The sequence below is a fragment of the Tachyglossus aculeatus genome, chromosome 3, assembly GCF_015852505.1.
Source record: "Tachyglossus aculeatus isolate mTacAcu1 chromosome 3, mTacAcu1.pri, whole genome shotgun sequence".
NCBI lineage: Eukaryota > Metazoa > Chordata > Mammalia > Monotremata > Tachyglossidae > Tachyglossus > Tachyglossus aculeatus.
This window is the reverse complement of record NC_052068.1, coordinates 34629703-34644930: the sequence shown is the minus strand read 5'-3', so window position 1 is coordinate 34644930 and position 15228 is coordinate 34629703. Positions and strand designations below refer to the sequence as shown.

Below are 15228 nucleotides of genomic sequence, written 5' to 3'. Positions count from 1 at the left end.
CCATTCAGTTATTGAGAGATAAGAGTCTTGTTTTGTTTTTGGAGGACAATCTCTCCAGAACAGCACCATCATCAACGACAGCACATCCTTACTCAGTGCCAAGCACTGTACCGAGCACTGTACTGAGCACATGGGACCATCCAAAAGATGTCTCTAATAATAGTGATGACAATGATTTTATTAAGCACTTACTATGTTCCAGGCACTGTACAGAGTGCTGAGATAGATCATCATCATCAATCGTATTTATTGAGCGCTTACTATGTGCAGAGCACTGTACTAAGCGCTTGGGAAGTACAAATTGGCAACATATAGAGACAGTCCCTACCCAACAGTGGGCTCACAGTCTAAAAATACGAGATGATCAGGTCCCATATGAGTCTAAGTAGGAGGGAGAACCGGCATTGAATCCCCATTTTGCAGATAAGGGAACTGAGGCACAGGGAAGTTAAGTGACTTGCCCAGGGTCACACAGCAGACAAGTGTTTGAGCAGGAATTAGAACCCAGATCCTCTGACTCCCAAGCCCATGCTCTTTCCACTAGGCCATGCTATTTCTCTAGGCTTAAGATTAATGGAGCAGCTTGCAAGAAAGTGTTTTCGGTAGTTAGAGAAACTAGGAAAATATTAGTGAGGAAACTAGTGAAGAGCAGTGTAGCCTAGTGGAAAGAGCTCATGACTAGGAGTCAGAGATGTAATAATAATAATGTTGATGATGATAATAATAATAATGGCATTTTTAAGCACTTACTATGTGCCAGGCACTATACTAAGCACTGGCATAGATGTAAGATATTAAGTTAAGACATAGTCCTGTCCCAGTGGGGCTCACAGTCTAAGTAGAGAAGGTAGGATTTAATCTCCACTTTACAGATGAGGAAACTGAGGCCCTGATAAGTTATGTGACTTGCCCAAGGTCACACAACAGACAAGTGGCAGAGCCAGGATTAGAACCCAGGTCCTCTGACTCATGTTAGAGGTCATGGGTTCAAATCCCAGCTCCGCCAATTGTCAGCTGTGTGACTTTGGGCAAGTCACTTAACTTCTCTGTGCCTGTTACCTCATCGGGGAAATGGGGATTAAGACTGTGAGACCCCCGTGGGACAACCTGATCACCTTGTAACCTCCCCAGTGCTTAGAACAGTGCTTTGCACATAGTAAGCGCTTAATAAATGACATCACTAAAAACTACACTAAACAGTAGTGTTTAGTACTATACATAGTACTATACCATGTGGCTTCTGGGTTCTGAGTTCTGTACTTCCCAAGTGCTTAGTACAGTGCTCTGCACACAGTAAGCGCTCAATAAATACGATTGAATGAATGAATAATCCTAGCTCGCCTGCTGTGTCATTTTGGACAAGTCAGTTAACTTCATGCCTCAGTTTTCTCATCTGCAAAAAGGGGAATGAATACATGATCTCACCTTAGACTGTGAGCCCCATGTGGGACAGGAGTCATGTCCAACTTGTGGTTATCTTCTCTAGTGGCTGCCTGTCAACCTACGCATCAAGCAAAAACTCCTCACCCTGGGCTTCAAGGCTGTCCATCCCCTCGCCCCCTCCTACCTCACCTCCCTTCTCTCCTTCTCCAGCCCAGCCTGCACCCTCCGCTCCTCTGCCGCTAACCTCCTCACTGTACCTCGTTCTCACCTGTCCCCCCGTCATCCTCCGGCCCACATCCTTCCCCTGGCCTGGAATGCCCTCTCTCCACACATCTGCCAAACTAGCTCTCTTCCTCCCTTCAAAGCCCTACTGAGAGCTCACCTCCTCAAGGAGGCCTTCTCAGACTGAGCCCCCATTTTCCTCTCCTCCTCCCCATCCCCCCCGCCCTACTTCCTTCCCCTCCCCACAGCACTTGTATATATATTTGTACAGATGTATTACTCTATTTTACTTGTACATATTTACTATTCTATTTATTTTATTAATGATGTGCATATAGCTTTAATTCTATTTGTTCTGTCGATTTTGACACCTGTCTGCATGTGTTGTTTTGTTGTCTGTCTCCCCCTCCTAGGCTGTGAGCCCGTTGTTGGGTAGGGACCGTCTCTATACCTTGCTGACTTGTACTTCCCAAGTGCTTAGTACAATGCTCTGCACACAGTAAGCGCTCAATAAATGCGATTGAATGAATGAATGAATCTACCTCATCTGGCTCATAATAGTGCTTAACAAATACCACTATTATTAAAAATACTACTCCACAGCACTGAGCTATGAAACCTTCCCTCGAAAGCCAGGGGGTGGCATTTTTTTTTTCTTTTTCATTCATTCATTCAATCGTTCATTCTTTTCATCAGATTTGCAGACCAGGCGAGAGAGGCTGGTAAAGTCCTGCTGCAAACGATGATGCTGTGGAGGACAGCACAGCCACGTCAGGCTTGAAAAGTCCACACTGTGGGTAGAGCACGGCCCTGGAAGACAGAAGGACCTGTGTTCTGATCCTGGCTCCACCACTCGTCTGTTGTGTGACCTTGGCCAAGTCACTTCACTTCTCTGTGCCTCAGTTCCCTCATCTGTAAAATGAGGATGAAGACTCTGAGCCGCAGGTGGGACAAGACTGAATCCAGCCTAATTAGATTGTACCTACCCTGGTGCTTAAAACAGTGCCTGTACCTAGTAAGCGCTTGTCTTGTCTTATGCCGTCGAGTCGTGGCCAACTCATAGCGACGCCACGGACACATATCTCCCAGAGAGCCCCACCTCCATTTGCAATTGTTCTGGTAGTGTATCCTTAGAGTTTCCTTGGTAAAAAATAAGGAAGTGGTTTACCACTGCCTCCTTCCACGCAGTAAATTTGAGTGTCCATCTTTGACTCTCTCCCAGGCCACTGCTGCTCAGCACAGGTGAGTTTTGACTTGTAGCAGATTGCCTTCCACTCGCTAGCCATTGCCCAAGCTAGGAATGGAATGGGTTTGCCTCTGTTTGATTCCCCACCCATAGTCGAGACTGGTAGAGTACCAGAAACTCTCCAGGTGTGATCCTGAGAGGGGTAGTAAGCACTTAACAAATACCATTGTTGTTATTATTACTGAGATTTTAAAGGGATGTTTTCATCCATACCAAGGAGTGAACAGTGATCCTCCAGATGATCTTTAAATGATGACAAGCAACTAGATCCATGTGGCTGATCCCAAACACATAAAGGAAAGAGGTAAATTGAAGTAAAAGACAAGGCAGTGTGTTTGAGCTTGAATAATGCCTCCTTTTACTCCTTTCCAACCTCCTACAGAACTGTAGAGTAGTGGCATGTCCAACCATGCGACTGGTTCCTGCTGCTATTGATGATGATGGAAAGGAAATAATAATAATAATAATAATAATAATGGCATTTGTTAAGCGCTTACTATGTGTCAAGCTGGGTGCAGGGGGAATAAAAAGTGATCAGGTTGTCCCACATGGGGCTCACAGTCTTAATCCCCATTTTACAGATGAGGGAACTGAGGCTCAGAGAAGTTAAGTGACTTGCCCAAAGTCACACAGCTGACAGTTGGCAGAGCCAGAAAATGAACAGAGGCACCTGCTGATCAGAAATGAAAGTGGGAGGGAAGAACCAGGGCTGCCCTGGGGACTCTCCATGATGGATTTGAATCTCTCATTCATCTCTATTCTGGCTCTAGTTCATTTCCTCTATTGTTTGCTGATTGTGCAGGGTTTTGCCATAATTATCTTGCATTTTAAGGCCTGAGTGTGCAGTATAGATTATGGTAACAGGCTTGCATCTTGAATGGTACAGATTCAGCAACTCCAGTAACCTCGCCATTTTTGCCTCTGACCCCTTCCCACAACTTCATTGTTATTCGCCTCATGAACAACCCCGCTGCCCTGTCCCAAAATGTGCTAGGATGATGAAATTGCCCCTATCTGTCATTCAATAATGACATAATCAGAGAAGTAATAAAAGCAATAACAGCATTAATATTCCTTACAATACCACATTAGTTGTCTGAATTTATGGAACCAGGTCATTTATCTAAAGTTCCAAAGGGCTGTCTAAAGTTTTGTTCATTGGACCATGATTTTATTTTAATTAATTAATTATTTAATTCATTCAATTGTACTTATTAAGCGCTTACTGTGTGCACAGCACTGTACTAAGTGCTTGGGAAGTACAAGTTGGCAACATATAAAGACGGTCTCTACCCAACAGTGGGCTCACAGTCTAGAAGGGGGAGACAGACAACAAAACAAAACATATTAACAAAATAAAATAAATAGAATAAATATGTACAAGTAAAATAAATAAATAAATAGAGTAATGAAGAGAAGTACAATATTCCTCCAACATAGATAATAATAATGATAATAGCATTTGTTAAGCGATTACTATGTGCCAAGCACTGTTCTAAGCACTGGGGAGGATACAAGGCAATCAGGTTATCCCATATGGGGCTCACAGTCTTAATTCCCATTTTACAGATGAGGTAACTGAGACACAGAGAAGTGAAGTGACTTGCCCAACGACACACAGCTGACAAATGGCTGAGCCGGGATTAGAACCCACAACCGTAATTATGGTATTTGTTAAACACTTACTGTGTGTCAAGTACTGTTCTAAGCTCTGGGGTAGATACAAGGTAATCAGGTTGTCCCATGTGGGGCTCACAGTCTTCATCCCCATTTTACAGATGAGGTAACTGAGGCCCAGAAAAGTGAAGTGACTTGCCCAAAGTCACACAGCTGATAAGCGGTGGAGCTGGGATTAGAACCCATGACCTCTGACTCCCAAGCCCGGGCTCTTTCCGCTAAGCCACACTGCTTGTTAGAAAACTAATAGTGCAGAAGGGAATTGGCTTAGCCAATATCAGGCTGAATGGAACAGCCAAGATATTACTCAGGTCAATGCTTTTCCATTTCTGTATCAGCTGGGAATACCCTATTTTATCCTGATGGAAAAGGAGACTTTAAGGAGTACATTTATATCAGTGCTTAGGCCAGTGCTCAGCACTTAGATCAGTGTTTTGCACATAGTAAGCGCTTAACAAATGATATTATTATTATTATTATTATTATTATTATTATTATTATTATTATCAACATGGCCGTGCAATATTGAAACTGTGAACAGGGGCAATGAGGATTATGAACACAAGTGCACTTATCTACGTCTCTGTAATTTATTTATTTATTTATATTAATGCCTGTTTCCCTTTCTAGACTGAAAGTAGGCAGAAAATGTGTCTGTTTATTGTTATATTGTATATGTAGTACTGTGCTCTGCACACAATAAGTTCTCAATAAATACGATTGAATGAATGAATACGATTGAATGAACAAAGTCTCCCAGATAATCCATTCACTCGTTCATTCAATCGTATTTACTGAGCGCTCACTGTGTGCAAAGTGCTTGCGAGAGTATGGTATAACAGCAGACACATTCCTGCCCACAGTGATTTCACAGTCTAGAGGCGGAGGAATAAGGAATTAATTCAGGAAATTAGAACTCTAATCCAAGCGCTTGTACTTCCCAAGCGCTTAGTACAGTGCTCTGCACACAGTAAGCGCTCAATAAATACGATTGATTGATTGATCTATGTGCCATACTTGAAGTACTACTTTAGTCCTCCCTTCATTCTCTTAGAATCCCAGAAAAAGGAGACTGGGAAAGGCCTCAAGGTCAATTATTCCAACCCCCCATCCTAGTGCAGGAAGATTCAAATCAAATCAAATCAAATTCTTCCAGTGATTATCTAATCTTGCTAAAAAAAAAAAATCTTATAAGGGCAATTTCACCAATTCCGTAGGGAATTAATTGGTAAAAAAATAATAATAATATTTCCCCACAGTTCTGAGCTCTCAAAACCTTTTATATATTTTTAGGCTTCTATCGTGCCCTGCTTCAGCTTCTTCCAGCGTGGCTCAGTGGGAAAGAGCACGGGCTTTGGAGTCAATCAATCCATCAATCGTACTTATTGAGCGCTTACTGTGTGCAGAGCACTGTACTAAGCACTTGGGAAGTACAAGTTGGAAACATATAGAGACAGTCCCTACCCAACAGTGGGCTCACAGTCTAAAAGAGGCAGAGTCAGAGGTCATGGGTTCAAATCCTGGCTCCGCCAATTAGCTGTGTGACTTTGGGCAAGTCACTGAACTTCTCTGGGCCTCAGTTCCCTCATCTGGAAAATGGGGATGAAGACTGTGAGTCCCCCCGTGGGACAACCTGATCATCTTGTAACCTCCCCAGCGCTTAGAACAGTGCTTTGCACATAGTAAGCGCTTAATAAATGCCTTTATTATTATTATTATTCCGACAAGATCCAAAAGGCATTGCTTTCCATTTGCCCCAACTCCAATGTGGGAGTGTTCTTTTCTTTTTTTCTTTGAAATGACCATGACTATCTCAACAACCCCTCACCCTCCAAAAAGTATTGAAACACACTCTCTCTCTCTCAAGCCCTCTTAGTTTAAAAGCTACATCTCTGTACTAACCTCCCCTCTCCAGCACCCCCTTTCAAGAGTGCACCAATAGATCTGATTTAAAATGGCTTTTTCCTTCATTGCATTGGATTGTTGCCCAGAAGAAAGTCAAACTGCACTTTCTCCCATTAATCACTCGCTGCAGTTCACTATGCAGAAAAAGTAAAACCATTCAACAGGGAGACAATAAGAAGGGGCATGGATCCTGGCCACTAGCCCTCTGAAGGCCAGTCCTCCCAGGGCAGATGTACTGAGCAAACCTTCCTCATTATCTATCGTCACCCTCATTCATTCAATCGTATTTATTGAGCACTTACTGTGTGCAGAGCATTATACTAAGTGCTTGGGAAGTACAAGTTGGCAACATATAGAGACGGTCCCTACCCAACAACAGGCTCACCCTCAAGAAGCAGCGTGGCTCAATGGAAAGAGCACGGGCTATGGAGTCAGAGGTCATGGGTTCAAATCCCGGCTCTGCCAATTGTCAGTTGGGTGACTTTGGGCAAGTCACTTCAGTTCTCCAGGCCTCAGTTACCTCATCTGTAAAATGGGGATTAAGACTGTGAGCCTCCCGTGGGACAACCTGATCACTTTGTAACCTCCCCAGCGCTTAGAACAGTGCTTTGCATATAGTAAGTGCTTGATAAATGCCATTAGTATTATTATTATTATCAATCTCAGCAGAGGCTACATCGCTCCCTCTGCCCTATAATAACTTGCCAACTTGTACTTCCCAAGCGCTTAGTACAGTGCTCTGCACACAGTAAGCGCTCAATAAATACGATTGATGATGATGATGATAATACCTCTTGGAGTCAGAGCCAGTACACTCTTTCCCCCAGCTCCTTCCCTAAACCCGTGTCCCCTGACAACAGTCAGCAGCTGGTTTGATTGCTGTGTTCCAGTACATAATAATAACAATAATAATACTAATAACGGTAATTTGTTAAGCACTTATTATGTGACAACCACTGCTCTAAGCCCTGGTGTAGATGTAAGCTAATCAGGTTGGACGCAGTCCCTGTCCCACATGGGTTCACAGTCTTAATCCCCATTTTACAGATGAAGTAACTGAGGCACAGAGAAGGGAAGCGATTTGCCTGAGGACACATAGCAGACAAGTGGTGGAGCCAGGATTAGAACCCAGGTCCTTCTGAGTCCCAGGTCTGTGCTCTATCCACTAGGCCATGTTGCTTCCCATATTATAGCTATGTTCCTTCAGACAGTAAGAATTTATACTGGACCAGACTCCTTGTATGAGTATTAATAAAAATAATAATAATAATAATAATGGCATTTGTTAAGTGCTTACTATGTACCAAGCACTGTTCTAAACAATAGGGGGAATACAAGGTGATCAGGTTGTCCCACATGGGGCTCACAGTCTTAATCCCCATTTTACAGATGAAGTAACTGAGGCACAGAGAAGTTAAGTGACTTGCCCAAAGTCACACAACAGACAAGTGGCAGAGCCGGGATTAGAACCCATGACCTCTGACTCCCCAGCCGTGCTCTTTCCACTGAGCCATGCTGCTTCCCATATATCTGTTAGCTGTATATATGTTTGTACATATTTATTACTCTATTCATTTATTTACTTTACTTGTACATATTTATTCTATTTATTTTATTTGGTTTATATGTTTTGTTTTGTTGTCTGTCTCCCCCTTCTAGACTGTGAGCCCACTGTTGGGTAGGGACCGTCTCTATATGTTGCAAACTTGTACTTTCCAAGCACTTAGTACAGTGCTCTGCACACAGTAAGCGCTCAATAAATATGATTGAATGAATGAATGATGAATGAATGAATGTTACGTGCTTACAATGTTCAAAGCACCATATTAAGCACTGGAGAAGATACAAGCTAATCAGTTCTGACACAGTCTCTGTCCCACATGGGGCTCACAGTTTTAATCCCCATTTTACTGATGAGGTAACTGAGACACAGAGAAGTTAAATGAGCCACATAGGGCTCACAATCTTAGTCCCCATTTGACAGATGAGGTAACTGAGGTATAGAGAAGAGAAGTGACTTGCCAAAGGTCATGAAGCAGATGAGTGGCAGAGCCTGGATTAGAAACCAGATCTTCTGACACCTAGGCCCATGCTCTATTCACTGGAACATGTTGCTTCTCACTAGAGCACGCTGTACAGTGGTTTGCACACAGTAAGCTTTCAATAAATATGACTGAATTGAGTGAATGAATGCTCTCCCAAGTGCTCAGTATAGTGTTCTGTATGAGTAAGTGCTCGATAAATATGTTTAATTGATTGATAATAATTTTGGTATTTGTTAAGTGGTTACTATGTACAAAGCACTGTTCTAAGTGCTGGGGGGGATACAAGGTGATCAGGTTGTCCCATGTGGGGCTCACAGTCTTCATCCCCATTTCACAGATGAGGTAATTGAGGCCCAGAGAAGTGAAGTGACTTGCCCAAAGTTACACAGGTGACAAGTGGCACAGCCGGAATTTGAACCCATGACCTCTGACTGCCAAGCTCGTACTCTTTCCACTAAGCCACACTGCTTCATGTCATATAATGTCAGCATTATATAATACTATACTATTAGAGCACTTAATCCTCTTAGACACAAAATACTTTGTAAATATCACTCCTCATCTCTATTAGACTATAAATTCCTTTTGGTCAAGGATGTCTCACTGAGGGACAGGGATTGTGTCTATTCCCATCTGGGCATTAGTACAGAGCTCCATACGCAGAAAGTGCTTAATGAATACTGTTACTAATAATAATTGTGGCATTTGTTAAGCGTGCCAAGAACTGTATCAAGCATCAGGGTGGAAATAAGCATTTGTGAGTCCCTGTCCCACACGGGACTCACAGTCTCAATCTCCATTTTCCAGATGAGGTAACTGAGACCCAGAGAAATGAAATGACTTGCCCAAGCTCACACAGCAGACAAGTGGCAGAGCCAGAATTAGAACCCACGACCTACCCCAGTATTTTAGTACCTTGTATCTACCCCAGTGGCACAAAGTAAGCACTTAACAAGTACCATAAAAAAAGGTTGCGGTCTGAAAGAGAAATTTCAGAGTTGCTGAGGGCAGACTGTACAATACCTAGAGATGATGAGATCAAGTGTGTGCCCAGGTTTGTGTGGAGCAGGAGGTCTGTGGAGTTGAGGAGTGAGAGGAATGGACCGTAGAAGGATCATCAGGGACATCCACATGGATACTGAAGTCCCCAGGAATCAATATACGGATGGAGAATGAGAGAAGGAATGTGAGAAAGGGATCAAAATAGTTCATCAACTTGAAGGAGAGACTTGGCGGGCTGTAGATGACCCTGACTATGTAACTGAAGTGGGTGGTAGAGGTTGATGATTTGAACTTCCAAGGGAAATAATAATAATAATAATAATAATAATAATAATAATGGCATGTATTAAGTGCTTACTATGTGCAAAGCACTGTTCTAAGCGCTGGGGAGGTTACAAGGTGATCAGATTGTCCCACGTGGGGCTCACAGTCTTAATCTCTCCATCCCCCCATCTTACCTCCTTCCCTTCCCCACAGCAGCTGTATATATGTATATATGTTTGTAGTTATTTATTACTCTATTTATTTATTTATTTTTTTACTTGTACATATCTATTCTATTTTATTTTATTTTGTTAGTATGTTTGGTTTCATTCTCTGTCTCCCCCTTTTAGACTGTGAGCCCACTGTTGGGTAGGGACTGTCTCTATATGTTGCCAACTTGTACTTCCCAAGTGCTTAGTACAGTGCTCTGCACAGAGTAAGCACTCAATAAATACAATTGATCGATTGATTGATTAATCCCCATTTTATAGATGAGGTAACTGAGGTCCAGAGAAGTGAAGTGACTTGCCCAAAGTCACACAGCTGACAATTGGTGGAGCCGGGATTTGAATCCATGACCTCTGACTCCAAAGCCTGGGTTCTTTCCACTGAGCCACGCTGCTTCTAAAGAAAGATGTGGCAGGGGGGATAGTGTGAAAGCAGCGGTGAGGCACAAGGAGGAAGCTGACTGATCCCCCTTTCCCGGTGAGTCTTGGAGTGTGGGAGAAGATGAGCCCCCACTTTCCTCCCCAAAGTGAGAGTGACAGGAGACCCAATATCATCCAGGCAGAGTTAGGTTTCAGTAATGGTGAGGAGGAGCAGGGCTCATAATCCAAGAAGTAGAGACAGCAAGTGGACAGGGAAGGTGTCTACCAACCCTGTTATACTGTACTCTCCCAAGCACTTAGTACAGTACTCTGCACACAGTGAACGCTCAATAAATACCATTGATTGAATGAAGTATTTCCCCACTTTACCAATGAGGAAACTACGACCCAGAGATGTTGTGACTTGCCAAAGGCCACCCGGCAGACCAGTAGCAGAACTGGGATTAGAACTCTACTCCCTCTCCCCTCCCCATCATCCTTCTCCAGCCCAGCCCGCACCCTCCGCTCCTCTGCCGCTAACCTCCTCACTGTGCCTCATTCTCACCTGTCCCACTGTCGACCCCCGGCCCACGTCATCCCCCTGGCCTGGCATGCCCTCCCTCTACACATTCATTCATTCAATCGCATTTATTGAGCGCTTACTGTGTGCAGTGTGCAGAGCACTTGGAAAGTACAATTTGGCAACTGATAGAGACAATCCCTACCCAACAATGGGCTCACAGTCTAGAAGGGGGAGACAGACAACAAAACAAAACAAGTAAACAGGCATCAATAGCATCAAAATAAATAGAATTACTCATTGTTGTCTCTTTACCTCTCTCCTTCCTTTCCACTTGGGACACAGTTCATAATCAATTGTATAAATTGAGATTTTATTGTGTGCTGAGCATCGTAGTCATTCATACGTTCATATTTATTGAGTGTGTTGCCATCTTGTACTTTCCAAGTGCTTAGTACAGTGCTCTGCACACAGTAAGCACTCAATAAATACGATTGATTGAGTGCTTACTGAGTCTAGAGCACTGTACTAAGTACTGCTTGGAAAGTACAATACAGCAGTGAAGAGAGATAATCCCTGCCCACAATGGGCTCACAGTCTAGAATCCGCCAAGCTAGCTCTCTTCCTCCCTTCAATGCCCTACTGAGAGCTCACCTCCTCCAGGAGGCCTTCCCACACTGAGCTCCCTCCTTCCTCTCCCCCTCCTCCCCCTCTCCATCCCCCCACCTTCCCTCCTTCCCCTTCCCACAGCACCTGTATATATGTATATATGTTTGTACGTATTTATTACTCTATTTCATTTGTACAGATTTATTCTATTTATTTAATTTTGTTAATATGCTTTGTTTTGTTGTCTGTCTCCCCCTTCTAGACTGTGAGCCCGTTGTTGGACAGGGACCGTCTCTATATGTTGCCAACTTGTACTTCCCAAGTGCTTAGTACAGTGCTCTGCACACAGTAAGTGCTCAATAAATACGATTGAATGAATGAATGAATGACTGGCTCCCTTTGCTTTACCCGCCTCCCCTCCCCAGAGCACTTGTGCATATATGGACATATTTATAATTATAATTCTATTTATTTTCATTCATGATGTGTATATATCTATAATTCTATTTATCTATGATGATGCTACTGATGACTGCTAACTTGTTTTGATGTCTGTCTCCCCCCTTCTAGATGGTGAGCCCGTTGTGGGCAGGGATTGTCTCTCTTTGTTGCTGAATTGTATTTCCCAAGCACTTAGTACAGCGCTCTGCAAACAGTAAGCGCTCAATAAATATGATTAAATGAATGAATGAATGAACCCAGGTTTCCTGACTCCTAGTCCTTAGCTCCCTATGTCATGGTCCCTCCTGAACACTAAGCAGGCAGAGACCTGAAGAGCATCTACAACTGCTTGGGTCACCAAGGCCCAAATCACACTCAATCAATCAATCAATCGTATTTATTGAGCGCTTACTGTGTGCAGAGCACTGTACTAAGTGCTTGGGAAGTACAAGTTGGCAACATATAGAGACAGTCCCTACCCAACAGTGGGCTCACAGTCTAGAAGGGGGAGACAAGAGACATTCCTTCCTGGAAGAGCTCCTTCTCCCATCCATCCTCCTCTCATAGGGGGCCACTTTATTTCCAAGAAATGAGGTCTTTTTTATTTTATTCCACTCTTTCATAGAATTGGATTGTGCTCTCCCCCTTTCACAGCCCTGTTTTCCCAATTCCCTCCCCGCCCCCCAAGCCTGCCCCATATAAGCTGACAAGGTTTTCCTCTCAAGCCTATCCCAAATTCCTCAGGAGCCTGGCAGATTCTATGAATATTTCTCAGTGCCAGTAGAATGGTCCTGTGACAGGTGGCCTTACTATGCAATGTTACCCCAGAAGTCAGTACCCACGGCGGCAGAGCCGTTCACAGACACTGTCAAACTTCCATTTCCCCTTTTGACTGTTTCCTTAGGGGCTCCTCCTGAATTCTGGGAATTCCTGGAGATGGATTCCTCTAGAACATAATTAAAGAGATGAATGTTTGCAGGCAGTCTTGTTTCAGATTGTTTGGGGGGAAATTGGCTTTGCCACCTGCCAAAAAGATGCTTGTTGGATTATATCTGAACCTTTGCAGACAATGCAATTACTAGTGTTGGAAATAGGCATGGGGCTAATCGAATCAACTGAGCCTCTGAGGGAGCTAAACAAAATGAGCATTACATAGAGTAAAACAGATAATTCTCCATTACCTGGGGCACAGGGAAATTTACCACATTAACTCTTTTACACTGAACACGATGACTACAAACAATGAAAATTTCTGATCCATCCTCTTATACAAACCCACTCTCCTCAACCTGGCATCTTTCCTCTAAACAATAATCTAAATTATCCTTACAAACCCAGAGAGACAACCTGCCTTCAGTGGAGAAAATCTCCTCGGAGCAATCATCCTAAGACTGTCCTAAGTATGAATTAATCCTTTCTGTTCCAAAAATATCAACCACTTCCTCACTCATGAGTGGCATAAGTATGAACATACACACCCATAAACACATGGTATGTGCTAAACATTTATTGTGTGCCAAACACTATATTAAGCGCTGGTGTAGGTATTAGATAATCGGGCTGGACACACTCCCTGATACATATAAGGCTCACAGTCAAAGGGGAAGGGAGAACAGGTATTTCATCCCTATTTACAGATGAGGAAACTGAGGTACAGAGAGGTTAGGTGACTTAGCCAAGATCACACAGCAGGAAAGTGGAAGAACCAGGATTAGAACCCAGGTCCCTAACTCCCAGGCCTGTGCTCTTTCCACTAGGAAACATGTCTTAATTAGGGTTGAGCATGAAGGTAAAATCTCACAGGAGGAAAGATAGGTTACTTTGTTTTATTGAGGGCAGGGTGATTGCTGTAGAAATGTGCCTGGGGATAGGAAGAGGTGATCCCTCTTTTCGTTTTGATTGAATCCCAGAATCTCATTCTTTTCCTATTCTTCCGTCACAGGAACATATTTTCTTCAGGCAGGGCTAATAAGAGGGAGGAAATATCACAAAAAAAAAAACCCATCAGAAGATGTTCTGCCCAACAGACAATCATTTAAGATCCAGGTCAATCTCTGAGTGTTGTTTCCTCATTGAAGCTTTTGAGGAGAGTAGGAGGGTCAAAGAAAATGGTCAATGGGCCTAACCCCTCTCCCCCTCCAATATCAGGAGCTATTTCTTTATCAACCTTTTAGCTTCATGAAGGTGTCTTTCTCAATAACCCCAGCAGAAAACGTTTTTCTAAAAGATCGAGAACAGCTAAACACATGGCTCTCTGACACAAATCGAAGCTTGTAGGAGATATGACAGGCAGTGAAAAATCATCATCGGGGGATTTTACTCCTTTCCTGGGCTGAGGATCCAAAGTAATAAGGGTCCTCCATATTTCCATATTAATTTATAATCTCCCTCTCCTTTTTCTTCTCTCCCTTCTCTGGGGAAGTTTTCCTATGCTTGCTACTTTGTCCGTTTACTGTTGTACTGTACTCCCACAAGTTCTTAGTACAGTGCTTTGCACACACTAAGCACTCAATAAATTGAGTGAATGAACGACTGAATGATGCCTAACCTTACATAGAGACCCCCATGTTAGAAACACTGCAGCCTCCTACAAACAGCCATTCCCACTCCTTCAACCATCACCTCTATGCCAAAGATTCCTAATCCATGTCACTAGACCTCTCTCCTTCTCTGCAATTTTGTTCTTTCTGCCTCCAAAGACACTTTTATATGACTGCTCCCCCAACAACCTCCAGCGCAACGTGTACAAAACTGAACTCATCTTCCCTTCCAAATCCTTTCCTCCACCCAATTTTCCAATCATAGTTGACAACATCACCATTGTCCCTACCTCTCAAACCCATAACCTGAGCAGGAGCTTGGATTTTTCCTTCTCTTTCAACCCCACTATTCAGTCTGTTGCCAAATCCTTTTGGTTTTTCTTCCATGACATTTGCAGAATTTACCCACTCATCTTTATTCATTCTTTCATTCAATCATACTTATTGAGCACTTACTCTGTGCAGTGCACTGTACTAAGCCCTTGGAAAGTACAATTCAGCAACAGAGACAATCCCTACCCAGCAACGGGCTCACAGTCTAGAGAGTGCTTAATATAGTGCTCTGCACACAGTAAGCATTCAATAAACACCAGCTGACTGATGATGATTTAAAGTGAATGGGTTTGAAGATGTGTCCTTGAAAGCAGGACGACATAACCCGCATTTCTTCATTTCCCAGTGTCACAACCAATCAGGAATATTCACTGAGCTCTTTCTTAAATCTGAACAATTGAGGTGCTTACTTTCACAGCCTTCTGACTTTCCTTGGAAGAGCCGTGCAGTACGA

The 15228-nt window shown here is 43.2% G+C and overlaps 1 non-coding gene across 1 annotated transcript; it reads right to left on the bottom strand.

The window, feature by feature from the left end:
• Positions 1-2857: 2857 nt before the first annotated feature.
• Positions 2858-2994, bottom strand: LOC119926237. Its single transcript, XR_005450127.1, has one exon. It is a non-coding gene; the product is annotated as a small nucleolar RNA SNORA7 (small nucleolar RNA).
• Between the last annotated feature and the right edge of the window lie 12234 nt (positions 2995-15228).